At 35.7% G+C, this 19,434-nt stretch overlaps 1 protein-coding gene across 16 annotated transcripts in view; it reads left to right on the forward strand.

The window, feature by feature from the left end:
• The first annotated feature begins 2,867 nt into the window (after positions 1 to 2,867).
• ADGRL2 (adhesion G protein-coupled receptor L2) overlaps positions 2,868 to 19,434 on the forward strand; it is a 262,905-nt gene continuing 246,338 nt past the window's right edge. For 3 of the 16 annotated variants that reach the window (XM_033114137.1, XM_033114136.1, XM_033114139.1), the window contains exon 1: positions 2,868 to 3,019. The gene's annotated coding sequence lies outside the window, so the exon portion shown is untranslated. The remainder of the gene's footprint in view (positions 3,020 to 19,434) is intronic. The other 13 variants (XM_033114144.1, XM_033114138.1, XM_033114142.1 and 10 more) reach the window with 5 other exon arrangements.

Below are 19,434 nucleotides of genomic sequence, written 5' to 3' on the forward strand. Positions count from 1 at the left end.
TATGAAGGAAAAAAGATTCTGAGAATGGCAAACCAATGAGTTTGACATCAGTCTCTAGGAAAATTTAGACAGGATTATTAAAGTAAAGGTGAACATTTTGAGAAGATGGCAGTGAATTTTAAGAATCAGATGGGTTCATTAAGAACAAAGCAGCCCCAAGCATACCAATTTACTTCTGCTCTTCAAAAGTGAGTATAACTGAATTTTGGCATGTCTTTTAATCAAAATATTCATACATTCCTAGAAGATAAATTAGAGTTAGTCTATAGTATGGCTAGGAAGTTTCCAAAAATGGCAGAATTACCTCTTTAAGAATTGCTGAGAATAAACTTTGGAGTCACAGTGCTTTGGAGGTTTAAATTGAAGCCCTGCAACGTATCAGCTATATAAGTTTGGGTAAGTTAACAGAAACTTCCAAAACCTTAATCACCTTGACTGTAATGAGCAATTGAAACTATCTTTCATAAAGAAGTCATGCTTCTTAAATGGCATAATGTACATGAAGTGCTTTTTACCTGTCCTTTAAAAAAGTGCTCAATTAAAATGATGCATGTTGTATTTTATTCTTATTAACTAAGGCTGATTGATTGTTGTCAATCTGAAGAGAGAACTCTGAGAAGCACACTAACACTTTTATTTGCCAGTGATTTGAAAGAAATCAGGGAAGGCATAATAATTTTATTGGCAGTTTCCTAGCTATGCTGTGAACTCTTTCAGGAAAGTGAACGTGTCTTCTTGCTTTTGATATCATCACTGTCTGACATAGTGCTTGATCCATAGTAGCTACTCAGATGTCTTCTAAGAATGACATTAAAGGAAATACAGTAACCGATATATGGGTTAGCAAATTCAGAATTCAAAAATGCCACAAATAATTAGAACAGTGGGCCAGTGCCAAAGATGAGCCCTAGTGTGGGTGAACATAAAGTCCACTCTTTCCATCCAAAACATCAATTGCAACAGAAACAAGTGGCAAGAAATTTGATTAGACAGAATTTGGTATGAAAAAAATTAAGACAGTTTAGTAAAAGTTCAAGAACTAAAAATATGATAATGATGCCAACCCCTCCTCAGAGTGCATTTCCTGCCTTCGTAAAATTCTAAATTATTAAAATAGAGTCCAGAACAAAACTGGCATCAGGACTCATGTACTTTGCATAATTAGACCGCATCTCAAGTAATGCATTCAGTTCTGATGCCACATTTAGTAGAGACACGGACAAACTGGAATCTATCCAATATGGTGAGAGGCTTTAAAAGCCATTTCATATTAAAATGATTAAAGGAATGTACGGTCTGAAAAAAAGAGTAGACTTAGGGAAAAATGATAGCCGTTTTTCAAATAGTTGAGTAACTTTCATGTGGAATAGGGATTAAATTTATCCTCAAAGCTTCATGAAATTTCAGAAAAAAATTCATACCAAAGAATAGACAATTCAGGAAGATACTGGTCAAAAATAAGGAAGATTTCTGTCTAAAATGAGAGTGGATTGTCTTAAACTAAAACATTCTCTTCAGAGTTATTTAATTTCAATTTATTTAGTAAATGATTACTGTTCACATTTATGTGCAAACTTTGTATACCTTGTACAGTACAGGAAGAAAGCCTTCAGGAGATTTCAGGTTAGTAAATTCATATAATTTATAATGTCCACATATGTAGTTCTAAATGTACCGCTAAGTATTTACTTGGCTAAATTTATTGACTATCATTACATGTCAATTTTGTGCTAGATGGTGGGCAATTTGAACAAAAAGCAATATCATATAGGAAATTCCTGCTTTGGATAGGATTTGGGCCAACCTTGATATTTGAGATTAGATCAATCCAAAAAAACAATTTGCTTGATTTAAATGTCACTAAGGAATTAAGAGGTCTGAGAAAATTAATGTCTTACCACTTCCAGAGTACATTGATAAAGTGAGTGGAAATTGTAAATCAAAGAAATGCCATTTACATCTATTGAGCCCCACATTTTCTAGACTTTGTTCTGATCATGTTATTTTTACAATGATGAATGAGACATGTAATTGTGGCATGTTTCTAAAATCTTGTCTTGCCACTTCCATACCTGAATTCCATTTATACATATGCCTATAAAGCGATATGTAAGCAATCAGATATTTTAATACCACCGTCACTAAGAAAGATTGAGTACCTGCTATCTACTGCTCCTTAAGAAGTAAAAAATTCCCTTTTCTTGAGAAGTTTACAAAGCACTTCTTCTGTTATCCTTTTCTCTTAAGAAAAAGCAAAAGAATCACATATTAGATTTGTTATCAGAAAATCTAAGAGCAAAATGGTCAACATATGTAGTGATGTTCATTTTAATTGTTTGGGGAACTCCAATTTTCTTTGTCCTTTGGTTTGCAAGTGCTGCTTAAAAAAAAAAAAGGTTCAAATATACTAATTCTCTATGCTTTAAAAAGGCTATAGTTTTAAGGCCTGAACATAAAAAAGAATCTATTTTTTGCTCAATGCTTAATTAGTAGAGGATGGTTTCTAAAAAAGGAAACAAACAGAAAGCAGTAGAACTGCCTCGTCCGGCTCAGTGCAGCCCAATCCTGATTCAGCAATTAGGCATTTGCCAGTAGCAATGAGCACTGTGTACAATGACCAGGCTGCTTTAACTCGATACTGTTCCCACACCTCTGGTAGTCGGGCCCAGAGCGTGGGTTACTCATGAAGTCACTAGGTACCTGAGCAAGATATTGAAAGCAATGGAGGTTATGAGGGTTTAGAGACAGGTGGAACTGGCTATATGAACACAGCCACGCCCACCTCTTAAAATGTACTTGGCAACACAATTCATGTCAATATGACACCTGGCTGCATAGGAAATTCATGACACAACAGAAGGGCAGTCTTCCGATCATGACAGTGGTGTTGTGACTGTGATCTCCCTAGAGGCCTCTCAGGAAAAGGTTCAATACTCCTTTCTCGCTTGTATGCCAATTGGAATTTGAAGGGAGCTTGCTAACTGATATTCAGTGTGGACCCAGAAGTACTACTGATAAGGTAAGGGCAATTATATCTCTTGGTGTGATCGCTAGAGATAGATGATAAAGAAATTCCCTACTGGATCTTCCCTTTTAAGTGTAGATTACCAAGGCAATCTTCTTGGCAGTGTATTTTCAGGATCTTGAACCTGAGGGATAGAACTGTGTGGTGTCTACTCTAAAAAGAGACATTCAGCCCCTGTGATAGCTCTGCCTTGCCATTTCTGGCTAATAGAATAGAGAAATGAAGACGATGGTGAGCGTGGTTGAGTGGTAAAGAGTGATTTCAGAGGGATGTGTCAGAGCAGCTCACCTCCAGGGCTTTACATGATGATGTTTTTAGTAGCCACCTGTAATCAGAGATTTAGATTTATCTAAAGAGAATCATACTGATACCATAATTGCTTTGAGGATGTCTTGTCAAAGGAATTGTCACAGAAATAGTTCCTTCAGAGGAAATGAGAGACCAAAGGGAGAGGGAAGGCTTCTGCCCTAGAAGTTAACATTTATGGATCTCTTTGGCAAATAATAGTCTCTGTTGCAATACTGCTCTGTTTGATGAGGATTAAAAAAGTCTTAATCAAATCTAGCAGTCATTGTTGCTTCTAATCTCCCTGATCCTGAATTATGAGATCCTTATCTATTAAAATAAAATACCATTTGTTAAAGCCTTTTCAAAATTAAGATGGAAACCATCAAAACTAATTGTTTGCTAGTATCAAATAAACACATTTTTTAAATTTGTAAGCACTAATCAAGTGGGTGGAGTCATAAAAGGGGAGGGAACCATCTGAAACAATATATATAATTTGTTTGCATTATTATTTGAGATAATTACAAAGCAAGCATTCAAAAGCTGTTCTTTATACCAGAAGGGGGAAAACTAGGGAGGAGAGGAAAACTACAAGAACACCCAGCCATTGTCAGCTGCAATCTAAAATATTGCCGGATTAACAATCGCCGAACATTAGCATTACTAAGAAAGCCAGGGACAGAAGTGTCACGTTGAATGTAGAGTGATGACTTCATAGCAAGGCATAGCTGAGGATATGACCAGTTTGCAGTCACAGAGAAATCAGCTTTAATTAATTTGAGTGCCAGCTCTGTGTATAATTACACAGCATGAGAGTTTGCATGCAAATGCGGAAATGCTGATTGTTCAAATACTTGCACTTGCTCATTAATACTTTGGGACTAAGCAGGGCTGGCAAGCAGACAGGGTACAGCACACACAGTGCCTGCAGGCTAATTTGTATTTTACTGTAGTTAGCAAACAGATTTCAGATGTTTCTCCTTTCTTTAAATAATGAACACGAAAATATGTGTGTCATTTTCATCTGTGACATACCTTGTTTTCTTCTTGATTAAAATAAAACGGTTTGGTTTTTTTTAAAAAAAACAGTTCAGGGTACACTAAACATTGCTATAGTGCAGGTTTATAACTATGTGATGTTAGTAACATTTATACCAGTTATAGGATATTTCTATTTTACATTTCATGTAATTATCCAAAATGGTCATTTTTCATAATTGGTAAAACTATATCCAAAAAAGGTAATTTTATAATTAAATCTGAGGAGGAGTAAAGCAGTGGTCACAGTTAAATTGTCTACTTGTCTATCAGATCGAGTATCTTGGCATCAACTATATCCATGGAAAGGATTCATTCCTTTGAGAAAACACCTAATCCTAAAATGTACTGAGGTGAGATTTTTCATCCTGACCTTTGAATCTCTTAGCAGAGATCAGCTTTGACCAAATCCCTAACTTCCTGACAATGCCCTAGGGAAAAAAAAATCTTCCTACATCACAACCCTAGGAATATCTGATACTTTCTTCAGAAAATGATATAAGAAAATAAGGAATTTGCCCAAGACTCAAAAATCTGGTACTACTACAATAGCTATTTCCTTGCCAATTAATTTAATGCATTTCAATTCTACAAATATTTCCAGAGCACCTATTTCTGTCAGATGCTGCAAAGCAGAGGATAAACAATAGTAAGCAAGAGAGACACAGTCCCACTATTTGCCATCTCTTTTCTCTCAAGAGTTATTGAAAGAACCTACCTCCGTTTCCCTGGGAAACGCATGCTATTAGCTGTTATCACCTTGGAGAAGCCCACATTGCAGAAACTTGAATCTATGGCATTCCATAAACACAGTTCTCATAGCCTGTCTGGGAAACTAATTCCCTCTCTGACATTTCTTCAACTCCATTCCTGTGTAAGGTGAAGAGAGCAGCCTCTGCCCCCAGGGTTGAATGGAAACTAGAAAGGACCTGTGAAACAGTCTAGCTCGCAAGCCCAAAAGTTTTATATGAATAGATTGAAGAGGAAAGCTGTCAATTACCTTCCCTAAAAGCCTTTATCTGTAAAAGCCGTCATTTCTCAAGGAGAAAAGGTGGGCATGTCACGTAGATGACTATAAGACATTTCCCACCATTTGGTCTGAACACAGGTAGGCACCATCGACCTAAGGGTTCTCGGTCAGTTCAGTACGTGACACACTGAGAAGTACAGACTAAAGAACGTGACCCTTCCTTCCTTCCTAAAAAGTCTGTTCAAAGGGGCGGCGGGTGAGCCCAGTGGTTAGAGCGTGGGCTCTGAACAACAGGGTTGCTCAGTTCGATCCCCACATGGGCCAGTGAGCTGCACTCTCCACAACTAGATTGAAACAACTACTTGACTTGGAGCTGATGGGTCCTGAAAAATAAATTAAAAAGTTAAAAAAAAAACCACAACAACTGTTCAAATGTTCCACTGCCGAAGACTTCCTATAAATATAGGATATGTCTATGTACAAAGGAAAGTGTACAAAGCAAACATTCATACATACCCGCTAAGCTCCCACTTTCAGAGTGGCATAACTCTCTCATCCTTCATATAAGAAATATGAATGAAAGAAGGAGATAATCCAGAATAGTGAAAAAGCTCAAGGGTATCTCCATGATGGGGCCAACTATGAAGTGCAAGTACCCTGAGATCAAACAATTTCTCCCTGATAGTTCTGTCATGATTGAACACCCATGATTAGACAACAAAACCAAAAATAAACTGAAAATAAATTTCTGAAATATGTTTGCATTAAAAATTCCATCTGGCTGGGACCAAAACATTAAACAAATATTTGCTATGTGGATATATTGGTATCTTTACCAAGGACAGCAAGCAAAATCTCTTTGAGGATTTTGTCTATAGGATATGACTTCTAATGTATGGTTGTGGTGTTATGTGAAAGGACCTATAGTCATGGAAGTAATTTCACGAAACAATTACAAGGTAGGAAGGAAAGAGACTAAATGTGTATGGCAGAAAGAAAGGATTTATTCTGTCGATAGAAAGTGTTCAGGAAATCTGAAGAAGCTCTAGTCACAGCCATGAAGAAAGCTTGTAACCTAGCGTAGAAGCACACATATCCGGGTGATTCAGGATGGTCAACTGTACTGATTAGTACAGACTGAGAACCGCAGAAGAGCTGACAGAAGCTAATGATTCAGCAGTGATTAGGTGAACACGAACTGTTCCCACAGATTCCTGAGTACAGAATACATATTTCAAGGCATGAGAAGAATGAAGGTGAGAATAATTGGAAATAACAAATATGCTGAATCTCTGTTCAGAAAGTAAAGGAGAAGAAGTGAGGCAAAAACAAAAAAATTTTAGGAAAGTAGAGATTTGACCATATATTGTTGGAGAGAAAAGAGCTAGTGGAGTAGAAGCAACTGGGGGTGGAAGGGGAAATGTGTCCTTAACTGGCAGGAATCGGGGAGAGTCCAGGGAGCTATGCTAGCTAAAGAGTTGTTTTGTTTGTTTGTTTTGTGGGTTTTTTGGTTTGATTTTTTAATGCGTAGGCCAAGAAGGAGAGGAAAAGGGGATGGTGACAGAGAGACTTGAGGCAGAGATAAGGAAAGTTGTGAGACTATGTGCCAGATGCCTCTGATCCTAGTGGAGATGTTGGTGAGATCACATCCTTGGAGGGTATAGGAGAGGGGGAGCATGACACAGAGATAAAACTGACTCTACTTTCTTACTGGAAAAAAAAAAAAAAGGTAGAGCACAATAATTTACAATGAAATTAGGTGAAGAAATGAGAAACAGTGGATAAATGGAAACTGGTCATTGTGAAAGCTTCATTCAAACATTAACTCATGTGAAGGTAAATAATGGGACTGGACTTGTAACACCTAACAATCTATGAGTTTGCATTCTCCAATAACAGTACACCTACAGTGGTTGTTTGCAGTTTAGCACTCTTGTATTCTATACTGAGGGAGGAACGGTGGGGTAGATTCCTGCATATAAAGGAAAGGTGACAATTCCTGCACAAAAGAGCTTAGTCTTTGGGAGAAAGCCTGCCATCTCTCTGGGGCTCCCCCTTGCCCCTGCTCACCTGTGGCCTTTCTTGTGACAGTAAATGTATTTATTTAACAGAAGACAAAGCCCTGTGGGGCTACTTAGATCTCCCTTACAATAGCACTCTCCCCCTACATAACCCAGATTCCTGTTGGCTCATACTCTCTGGGGTAGGCACAGAAATCAGGGCAGCATTGCGTGAAAACCAGTGTTAAATACAGTACCCAAGTATCACTTGGCAAAAAGAGAGACGGCTTCAAAGGTCTAACTCTTTGCTTAATATGGCTGGAGTTACCATTAGCTTTTTAGGACAGCTGTATTCTTAGGCTCAGCTGGATATGCCAGTTTTCCTGCCAGAAGACAACAGCATAGCACACCAGTCATTGAGCAGCTGCCAATGAACAAAGGGCATCCCCTGGGAATGGTAGCGCTGGGTGTGGCATAGCAGGGGCACTGAACTTTCTGAGATTCCTGGAAAGATGGCTGGTTGTGGTATGCGGATGTCTGAGCCCCCAAAGACTAGGTAGCCCTCAGTAGGCAGAAGGTCAAGACAATGATTGTCTCAGAAGGCTTCCAGGCTACCACTTGCTGCTTCTCTCAATTTCCTTTTTATTTGGGCCTCTTTCCCTGCCTTCTGCTATTCTCTTTCTGAGCATTCCCAAATCGCAATTCCTAGGGTCCTGTTGACCTCATAAACTAATTTGTAGCATGTAAAAAATAGGGAGTGTTGAAAATTTTTAAACAAAAGGACATTTCCAACCCAAAAGTCAAACATTTTTCTGAGGGTCTTCTTTATGTCATTTACTGCAGTATATGTAGGAGATTTGAGGATAAACATAACAGGTCCTTTAGTTATGGAACTTGCCATGAAACAGGAAGACAAACCTGTTAGACTGGAATACTTGATGATATAGAGATACAAAGAAGAGAGATAATTCTGCTGTAGGAAAAGAAAATATTAGCAAAGCAAATGGGTGAAGCAAATGTATTTAGATATGAAAATGCACATAAACATGAACAAACTGTTTTAAAGAGATTTTTCTGGTTTGGATGCAGAAGAGCCTAAAGAGCAATTAAGTGGCTACTTGGATAGTCTATAGAAGAAAGAGGATAAAAAAACGGGATGTAAATGGCAGAGATATCTCAGAGGAAGTATTGACAGGATTTTGTAAGTTATTATAGAAACAGACAAGAACGCTGTTGTATTTAACTTTATGATTTCAAACCTTGGTGATGACATTTTTAAAATAATAGGAAACACAAGGAGGAGATGGAAATGTGAGAGGGAAGATACTGAATTCAATTTGGACATAATGAGATTTTGTTTTGTTTTGTTTTGTTTTGTTTTGTTTTGTTTTGTTTTGTTTTTTGAGGTGCCAGAGCCTATCCTTGTAGAGAAAAGTATGCAGGTGAAAATCTGTATCCAGCACTCTGAGGAGATGACAGGGCCAAAGACAGAGTTTTGGGGTCATCTGCAGACAAGGCCCAAAATGTAGATGAGATGCTAAGGGAGAGAACGAGGAGAGAAAAGGGCTGAGGAACAGATATTTAGATCACAGTTATGAAAAGTGTGCAGACGAGGAGACAAACGTTGCTGTCACACAGTTAAAAAGAAAACTGGGAATGTCCATAAAGAGGAAGGGTGGAGAGTTTCGGGAAGCAGGGTCTGATCAGGTGACAAGGAGGAGACTCAGACAAGGAAAGTGAAATATGAGGACACTGGATATCACAATTAATTAGTCACTGATGACGTTCAGGAGAGAGGTTTTATTAAAATAATGGGAAGAGAAATCATATTGCTAGGTGGCAATTTCTTAACAAAGATTTCCAGTATATTTGAATATTAAAACTAAAGCAGAGCATTAAGCTTCCTAGGAGTTTACCCTTAAACAAGAAAAAGAGAAGAAGGAATAAGGACTACCTCGAAGAGTGAGGCAAGTGGTACCAGTTTAACTGGGTCTGCTGTACCATTTTACCCAACCAGAGACCTGTTGTAATTCTGGTTTCTTTCAAGCTCTTACTTCCTGATGTCAAGTGAAGGTGGGTGGCAGTCAATAGGGAAAAGTTGATGATGTTCAAAGATGACTAAGGCTGTAAAGGACAATTAGGCTCTTCTTACAATTCAGGCTGAGGAATGAAAAGAATTTCCCCCTAAGACAGTCATCTCCACTGCATCCACTGTCCCTGGCCTATTTTCTTTTTTTCAACACAGTTCACCCTTATAGATGTGTGTGCAAATTGCTTGTGTTATGTGGCAAGCCCATTTGAAAAGGCCTTGATAACTAACATCCCTTTTGAGTAAAGGTGTGTTCTTCAGCTACTGGTGATTTTTAAAGACTCCAGAATTCTCAGAATACCTCTGCTATCCATGTAATTAAATCAGTGAAGTCTATCTCCCTACCTTATCATGCTTAGCTTAAGACAAGCTATTCTAGAGAATTCTAAATGAATGTACACCTTTCCTTGGCTTTTGCTTTGATGTACCCTCTTGTAGTGCTCAGTACTCAGACGTACCTGAAGCAATATGGTAACCAATAGTGCCATGATACCTCTGATTAGAAAACTATGTTTTGCCCTATTCAAATACTTATTTTATGATCCACCCACAAATCCTCTCCAACTATATACAGTTGCCTGTTCAAGTGTTCAGCTGAGATGTATTATAGTATCTAGAAGATTGGAAGAGAATATAATTATGTGTTTACCTAATAGGTAATCTCCATGTTACCAAAGAGTTATATGTGCAGAGTATGAATTATTTGTGTACCATGCTAACATAGCATTCAATTACACATAGTTTGTGTTCTTTTTATCAAAATATAGGTAGCTACTTGATAGGTCTGGTCTTTTTCTATATGTTTTTAGTTGGAAGAACATTTCTGCCTCTTATATAATTCTGCAGAATATATGTGTGTGTGTGTGTGTGTGTGTGTGTGTGTGTGTGTGTGTGTGTGTATTCCTCAAGCACTCAGGGAGATACCTTCATAAACTTGCCCTGCATGGTTGTTGGTTTATCTGTCAAAGAAATTCATTACCAAGAGAATGCCTTGCTTTATATGCTTACTAAATTTTTTAAAAAATGTTTTTCATTATATTTATGCAAACGTAACTTGGCTGGCTCATAATTTACCAAATGTGAGCATTTGTCAGGGTTATTTCCAATCACTCAGAAAAATGTGCCTTTGTGTATTTTGATTATTTAAAGCAATGTTGTTTCCATTATGTGTATGTGCTGCCAGAACAGCATGACTGTCTTGACTGAAGAAGTGGGAACGCTCTTAATTCTCATATATGCATCTGGAGAAATACTTTTGATTGTTTAACCAATGTATAGATAGTAATGTGGGGCATAAATGATTTTTCACACATTTATTTTCCTTAGCACTTCAGAAGAGAGGGGTAATACAAAGGAAAATGACATATGCTGTTTTCGCATTTAAATATGTGTACAAATATATATGTACAAATATATATATATACACACATACATATATGTGTGTGTGTATATATATGTGTGTGTGTATATATATGTGTGTGTGTATATATATATATATATATATATTCCAATTGTAAGCTGAGGAAATGGTTAAATTGGAAGCATAAAAGTTAGGATGCACTCTTTATATATAGAAATCTCTGTCTTGTGACCACATCTCATTTGTACATTAACTAAACATCTGGGGTTTCTTTTCCTGCTTTGGACTTGTGCAAGCTTTATACCAAACTCTGAAGTTCTCAAGATGGAATAGTGTCACTTAAACTTACTTACTTTGCCTTGAAGCCAATCAGCTTATTTGTCCATTACATGAGTCCATTATTTTCCAAGGAGACAGAAAAGGGAAATAGAGCCAATTCAAGGCAAGGCCTTAGAGACCACTATCCTGAATATGCTGTCACCATACTACTGTAGAATCAAGTTTATTTTTTTTTGGGGGGGCTACTATATTTCACTGAGTCTAAGATGCTATTAATATAATAGGATGATGCACCAATATTTTACATTCTACAAAGAAAATTTAAAACTCTGCCAATGAAACTATGATATGTCATTGATCGAACAACCTATCCCAATTTCAGAAATGTTAAAATGAGGGGGGAAAGATATCCCATGTTTTCCCCAAAAATAAGACCTAACCGGACCATCAGCTCTAATGTGTCTTTTGGAGCAAAAATTAATATAAGACCAGGTCTTATATTATATTAAAATAAGACCTGGTCTTATATAACATAACATAATATAACATAACATAACATAACATAACATAACATAACATAACATAATATATAATGTAATATAATATAATACTGGGTATAGTATAATATAATATAATATAACACTGGGTCTTAGATTAATTTTTGCTCCAAAAGACTCATTAGAGCTGATGGTCCAGCGAGGTCTTTTATTTTCAGGGAAACACGGTTTTACAATGGGTAAAATAGTATATATGGAATAATTAAGGAGCTTTAGCACTTAGATATGTATAGCATGTTAACTACGTTAGCACAACTCAGAGGTGTCCTTTTCCTGGCAAGACGTTTATTATCTCCTCCATTTAGTGCGACTAATAAAATGTACTATATATTCCAAGCTGTTTCTACCTTTAGAATTAGCAAGAAGATATTCTCTCTTTTAAGAGAGTTAACTTTGTCTCTCTCTCTCATTTTTTAATCTTTATTGAGATGTAACTGACAAATAAAACTTTGACGATTTGATATTGTGAAAATTCCACATCCATCAACTCACATATTTACCCTATTTTGTTTTTCTCTTTGGTGAGCACAGATTTGACTTTGTCTGGAAGGAGGCAAAATAATAATACAAACCAAGCAACCAACAAACAAAAAAAACCTTAGGGTTTAGAATTTTTTTTAAAAGTTCTGACTCAATTCTTGTTTCTATGAGATTTAAGCTATAAATTAATCTGAGATGGTTTCCGCACTCACTCTGTCCCCTCAGGTCCCTGTTTTTCCACCCATCAAAATTCTCTCTCCACATCACTCTGCCACTAACAGGCAAACTTTTGTTACAGGAAACTGGAACAGAAGTGATACTAAACAGGCCTTAAAACACAGTAATAAAGCAAAAAAACACCGACTGAACTTGTAAAAAATCTTTAAAATGTGTTAAAACTATCCTATCCCAAACAAATTGTTGTAAAATACATAAATTGATAGCTAAGTAAATTCTCTGATTTAACTGTCAGGTAATGACTTTAAGAGAAATAACCTATTTCCCTGTCCCCCTCATCATTACCAATACCTCACATTGTGCCTGGCAAAAAATATTTTCCCAATAGACATTTCTTGAGTGACTTAATAAAGTGATTGAATATGACCAAAGGTCCCCCTTTTCCTTATCTCAGTTTTGGAAATCAGCATTATGAGGCATGAAACAATGGTCGAGGAAAAAATAAATTGCATTTTAATTGATAAGTCACATATTGCATATCAAGGTATTTTCTATTCTAGTGTAAGATACGTCTGGCATTATACATATACAATATTCAGTTACTCATCACCCACCCATCTATTAAATAAACATGTAGGAAGCATCTAATGAATACTATGTATTCTGGATAGAAAGGTGAATGGCATTGCCCTCTGTGGCAGTGTTCTTAAACTTCTTGGTCTCAGGACCCTTTTCCATTCTCAAAAATTATTAAGGATCCCAAAAGCTTTTGTGTGGGTTATAGCTCTCAATATTTATCACATTAAAATTAAAACTGAAAAATGTTTAATATTTATTTATTAATTTAAAATAGCAATGATAAATCCATTGCCTTTTAGCATACGAGTAAACCCATTTTTATGAAAAAATTAATATATTTTTGAAAACAAAAATATAATCTGAAAAGTGACATTATTTATGTTTTTTGCAAATATCTTTAAAGTCTGGATTAAGACAGGACAGCTGAATTCTCGTATCTACTTCTATATCAATCTATTACAATATGTTTTGTTTGAAGTATAATGAAGAAAATCAGCTTTGCACATTTGTTGAAAGAAGGAGGAATATTTGAATAGCCTTTTCAGATAAACATGATATTATTCTTTAATACTAAAACAAGCTTAAACAAATAATAGTCTATGAAAGGTTGATTGCAAAGTGGAATCTGAAACCATATCAAAGAAAAGTTTTAAATCTGTTGCATTGAAATACATCAGTTTATCTCACATTTTGAATAGATATTTTACCAACGCATTCCTTACATGATTTTGTAACATGATGCAGTGGTCATTTTCAAAACAAAATATTATTTCACTGAGTTATACAGATTTCCCAAAAGTTGACATGTTTCATAAAATATATTTTTTTTAATCGCCATTGTTAATATCACCACCAGGCTTAGCAGAAGAGTTTTTACATATTGGGACGTTGTCAAGCTCACAGTAGCAGACACAAATTATTATTTAGATTATAATTTTGCTGCAGTCTTTGAATTTTACCATTGGCAATAAATACCATTGGTTGTTTTCCTTGAAGTGACTTGCTTGCTTTCATTCATCTTTTGACAAATATCTGAAATTCCCAAGTCTGAATAACCACAGTTCATTTGTCTGTGTGGTACTTTTTAAAGTAAAAATTGTATTCCATGAAAAGAGCAGCTATTTCAGCTTGCAACTCAAACATTTATCTCACAAGTGCTTTTCTTCGAGACAATCATACTTCAGTATACAGCAGAAGTGTTTTCTAATTAAATCCCATTTTGTCACACAGAATATTAAAGACATGTATTCAGGGATTTGGATTTTATAAAATGAATACGAATTTTCATTGTTTTCTTAAAGGACATTCTTAATTGAAATTAGAATGTTATTTTTGTTGGTTCTTTGTTTTGTGTTGTTCATTTTGTTTTAGCGCAGTGTGATTAAGAATATAATGACTACAATACTACAATACGGTTTGGTGCCACTGCCTTCACTCAAGATGACAGCAGTTTTATGCACCAATGCTTTTCCATAATCAGTGCAAATGTCAATAGAATGAAAAGCACTAAAAATATCTTCGTATTATTTTGAAAAATAGATTTGACTTTGCAAATCCCCCAAAATGGTCTCAAGGACCCTGAGGGCTCTGCTGATTTCACTTTGAGAACTGCTACTCTAGAGATTCAAAGGTTGCAGGAGCTGGTAGATAAACAAACGTGAATTTTCTGTGGTTTGTAAATAAGTACAGTGATAGAGGAAAGCACTGTGTCTTATAGGAACATTTCCTAAAAGCCTGAGACTTTTCCATACTATGCTGCCTTGATATGAGTAGAGATAACTATATAATTTTTGTCTCAACTTGGGTACCATTGAGAGGAAAAGCAATGTTACTAATAATTGTGCCAGAGAAAAGATATAAATTGGTATTGCCTCAGACGACAAGGTATAAGTGGTTAACTTATCATATTAGGTAAGGGTGGGACTCTGTAGTATCAAACTCCTTAAAAATAAATGCATTTAGGTATTTCTTTGTTTTAAAATATTTACCAATCATTTTACCCTAAGCAAATTTTTATAAGTTAGAGGGGAAATACCTTTGTGTATGCTTGATGTCTGAGAAATAAATTTTACCTAGCAATTTAAAAAATAACAATAGAGGAAAAATATGCATCATTTTGGATACATTTTTATAAACAATGAAACAGAAATCAGGCATAAAACTCTAAAGGGGATAAAGATGATTTGTAAAACTCTAATTCAGTATTAGAACTTAATGAATATGGCACTCATTGTGTTCTGATATGTTATTGTTTACTGACTGAGGGGGAAAATTCTGAGTAGTATGTTACATTCTTGAGTATTTTCCTATTTCAGAAATAATCCTGTAAAAATAACTTGAGATAGTTTTATATAATTGTAGCAGGTTGCTGCTCCACCTTGATCCAAGTATGGGTTTGAGGCTTTTTTTTTTTTTCCTTTTATAGTTGCTGCTACTCTGATGTATCATAGGTGTATGTCTTAATAATTCCTTTCCAGTAAAAGAAGAATAGCTTATAATTTCTTTTGTTTCTATTTCTTTGATGCAAGAGTTCTCTCCTCCCAGTTTTTAACCTGCTTTGTTCACTCTTTTTTTCTTTTAATCTGCTCTCATTTTTTCCCTTCCCTATTAGATTTACATAAAGTTAAATGATTTAAGCTATTTGTAATATTATTTTTGGATTTTACTGCTTCTTGCTTTGGCTGCTCCTGATCATATCCAGATTTATTTTCTAGAGGAAGCTAATTTAGTAAAATCTTGTGTGTGTATGTGTGTGTGTGTGTGTGTGTGTGTGTGTAAAATAAATACTATAAACTATTAGGCAAGCGGGCCACTCAGCAGTACAGATTTGTTCACAAACAGATGGGTTTTTCTTCTTTCTTTTTTTAATTCTGAAGATACATACATGTATTCTTGAGTGATACAATATGTACCAGCTTTGAACAAGCATTTTATCCAGACATTAGGTCTCAAGAAAAGAAAGAACAACAGCTCAAATAGCGTATTTTACCACTGTGAGATTTTGCTCCTTGTGTGTGCATCTTGTAAATTTTTGTGCTTGAAGTCGCCTTTCAACCTTTTTAAATCTTCCTTACAAGTCTTTTCAGTTGGCTGGACATGAGAAAAGAAGGCTTTTCTCTTAAATGAGTATGAGAGTTATGTTATGCCTTGAGTAAGAGTGTGCTGAGCGCTTAATACGATGGGACATGCATGGTACTCCCCACAAGCTTACCTTCAAAAGGATGAGACAGAGACAAATATAGATCTGCATACATGTCAAATTGCCAAGCGCTGGAGGAAATATCTCTTATTCCCCCCTGCTTTCACTTTCATTATCTCTTCACAAGACCGAGAGCACAGAACATAATGAGGAACAAAAGTCAGAGGAAGCAGAGTTCTTAGGTCCACCGTGCACATTAGCAGAACCTGATATTATAATTAATAGCTGAGGTTTTGAAGCCAAACAGATCAAGGAAGGCAAGGCATCCTGTTCCCACAGCCACCTTTAACCATGGCAATGCTAAAGTTAGGGATGGTTGATTTCTTCTCTTCACTTAAGGCAACCACTGCCAGGACATCCAAAACCCCACAGTATCACAGTTGCTCAAGGAACTGAAATATATAATATAATTTCATATGAAAATGGAACATGAGCTGAGAGAACAAAGATGTAAGTGATAAGAAAGAAAGAAAGGCATTTATGCCGTTGCATCTAATACTAATGACCTTCAGTATTCATCTCTAACAGTTAGTCAGATTTTAAATGTTTATTTCTAGACTTCAAGAAAATAACTTGGAGCAGTTCATATCCCTGGCTATGGCAGGCACTGTGCTAGAGGGAAGAGGTCCCTAGAATCAGAAAGATCTATGCTGGATCAGTTCTACTGTAGACTTTGCATAATCTTCAGAAAGTTTCTTAGGTTATTGGAGCTCCATTTCGTGATCTATAAAATGATTACAATAATACTCACTCCACAGTGTCGTGAGTGCTGAATGAGTTCCTATACCCAAAGCATCTACTGTGTTTCTCCGAAAATAAGACCTAGCCAGACAATCAACTCTAATGTGTCTTTTGGAGCAAAAATTAATATAAAACCCGGTATTGTATTGTATTATATTATATTATACTATGTTATATTATTATAAAGATCCAGTCTTATAGTAAAATAAGACCAGGTCTTATAATAATTTTTGCTCCAAAAGGCACGTTACAGCTGATTGTCCGGCTAGGTCTTAATTTCAGGGAAACGTGGTAGCACAGGATCTGACATGAATGTGTGCTGTTGTTGTTGTCATTAAAATATATAATTATATTCCCAGAAACTGTATTTTGTTACTGTCAGAATCATGTAGGAATTTCTATCTGAGGAATAACAAACCAAGGTATAACAAAGTAAGGAATCTCTATCTTCTCTTCCCCAGATTGTAAGCATTGTTGAAGAAAAATCTCTTAATGGGATATTAAAGCAGGGTAAGAAACTGATTTGTCTGAGTCATATAAAATGCAGCACGCCACCACCAACAATAAAATCAGAATCTTAGACCTAGATTAAACCAGGTTAAAAACCATCAAAAGCAATATGAAAGGATAAAGCTACAACAATCAATGTAGGCAGTTAGGGGGGTAGTCAGAATGGGTGAGGGTGGGTCAAAAGGTACAAACTTCCAGTTATAAAATAAAGTCATAGGGATGTAATGTACAGCATTGTGACTATAGTTAATAATGCTGTATTGCATATTTGAAAGTTGCTAAGAGAGTAGATCTTAAAACTTCTCATTACAAGAATAAAAATTTTATAGCTATGTACAGTGATGAATCTTAACTAGATTTATTGAGGTGATCATTTCACGTTAATACAAATATTGAATCATTATGTCTTGCACCTGAAATTGAAATAATGTTAGATGTCTATTATATCTCAGTTTAAAAAATCAGGGGTCAAATATACGGTGATGGAAGAACTGACTCTGGGTGATGAACACATAATGCAATATGTAGATGATAATTATAGAAATGTACACTTGAAACCTACACGATTTTACTAACCAACGTCACCCCAGTAAATGTAATAAACAAAAAAATCAATAGATATCCCATATCAATTTATATCAATGAATTGAAAAAGTAGATTACTTTCCAGTGTGGAAGGTTAAAGGGGAGAATATATTTGAAGCAGTTAAGAATGCTGAACATAGTTCAAATCCAACTCCACTATATGGCATTTGAGCTTCAGAAAAACAGCATGCTAAATGGTTTTGAGCCTCAGTCTTCTCATATGTGAAATGGGGAAAGTAATAGACCTACTTCATAAAATTGTAGGGAAGCTTCTGTGAGATAATGCGTAAAGCAATCAATGCAAGCCTGAGTAAGCACTCAATATTGTTATTAATACATGTGAGACTACTGCCCCTATTTACCATTGCTAGGTCACATTGTCTCCATTTTCTCATCTAGCTATTTGTCTAAGTCATCAGAACTTACCCAAACTAAGTCCTGGAGTGTGTGCTTCTAGAACACTTGAATTCATTTGAGGGCTTCATGAGAGCGAAGTATTCTAGAATGTAAGTCATCAGCTAGTCATATATGATTTTGTATATAGTTCCATAGGAACCCACCCCATGGTTCCCAAAAGGCCAACTACAAGTCAAGGGTCATGCATCATGTTTGACATTTCACCATCAAAATTCATCTACCAGTGAGACTCAGTTCATATGACTAATCTTGTTTGGTTTGGCAATGAGGTGAAATGTTAATAGGCTTCCTATTTTCACTGAAATTATTAAATATACCAAAGGGAATATAGCATGTGTGTTAGTCATCCAGAATAAAGATGAGCATACTTTCCTGAAAAGTTCAACTATACTAATGAGATAATGGATCACTAGAATAATTTATATTTGAAATGCATACTTTGTTCACATTCTTGCTTCACTTGGAGAATTGTGTCATTGTTGCCAAAGTCTTGGGTTTCCTTTACCTCATGCCTGGATTCTCCACTGACACTATAATGGGAATTCCACCTTCAGCCACAAGATAGTATATGGAACTACAATGACAATAGCAGAAGGTAAAGAATACATTTTATACATTGTGCTACACAATATTTTTCTTGACTGTTTCTGTTATACTCATTGACTATTGCTAAGAAAGATCTGTTTGGAAATCTGAAAACATATTGTCTCTAGAGGCTGGTCTTTTGAAAACACACTTTTACCCATACGTCATCACAAATTATATAAAAGAATAATTATAGATCAATCTACATAACTTTAATTTTGTGGTTAGTTAATTACAAAAGCATATCCCTCTGGCACTGCCCTTACTCTATAAGGCATGTGTGCTTCTTTTTTCAATCTGAAGGAATGGCACTTTGGAGAAAAAAAATGTCCATTTTTTTTTAGGGAAACATAATGAAAAATTTGACACTTACTGAAATTTGAAGTGTGATGAACTCTTTGTAGTTCATGTTCACACATTAGCAATAACCTGTAGAGCTATGAGCTGTTAGAATGTAGCATTAAAAAAGAAAGCTTATGAGAAAAAAGAAGAAATACAAAGGCTGTTTTTATGAGTGACCAAATGTCAAAGATGTATTACAGTGATTTACAGGCT

Source organism: Rhinolophus ferrumequinum, chromosome 9 (assembly GCF_004115265.2).
Source record: "Rhinolophus ferrumequinum isolate MPI-CBG mRhiFer1 chromosome 9, mRhiFer1_v1.p, whole genome shotgun sequence".
NCBI classification, from domain to species: Eukaryota; Metazoa; Chordata; class Mammalia; order Chiroptera; family Rhinolophidae; genus Rhinolophus; species Rhinolophus ferrumequinum.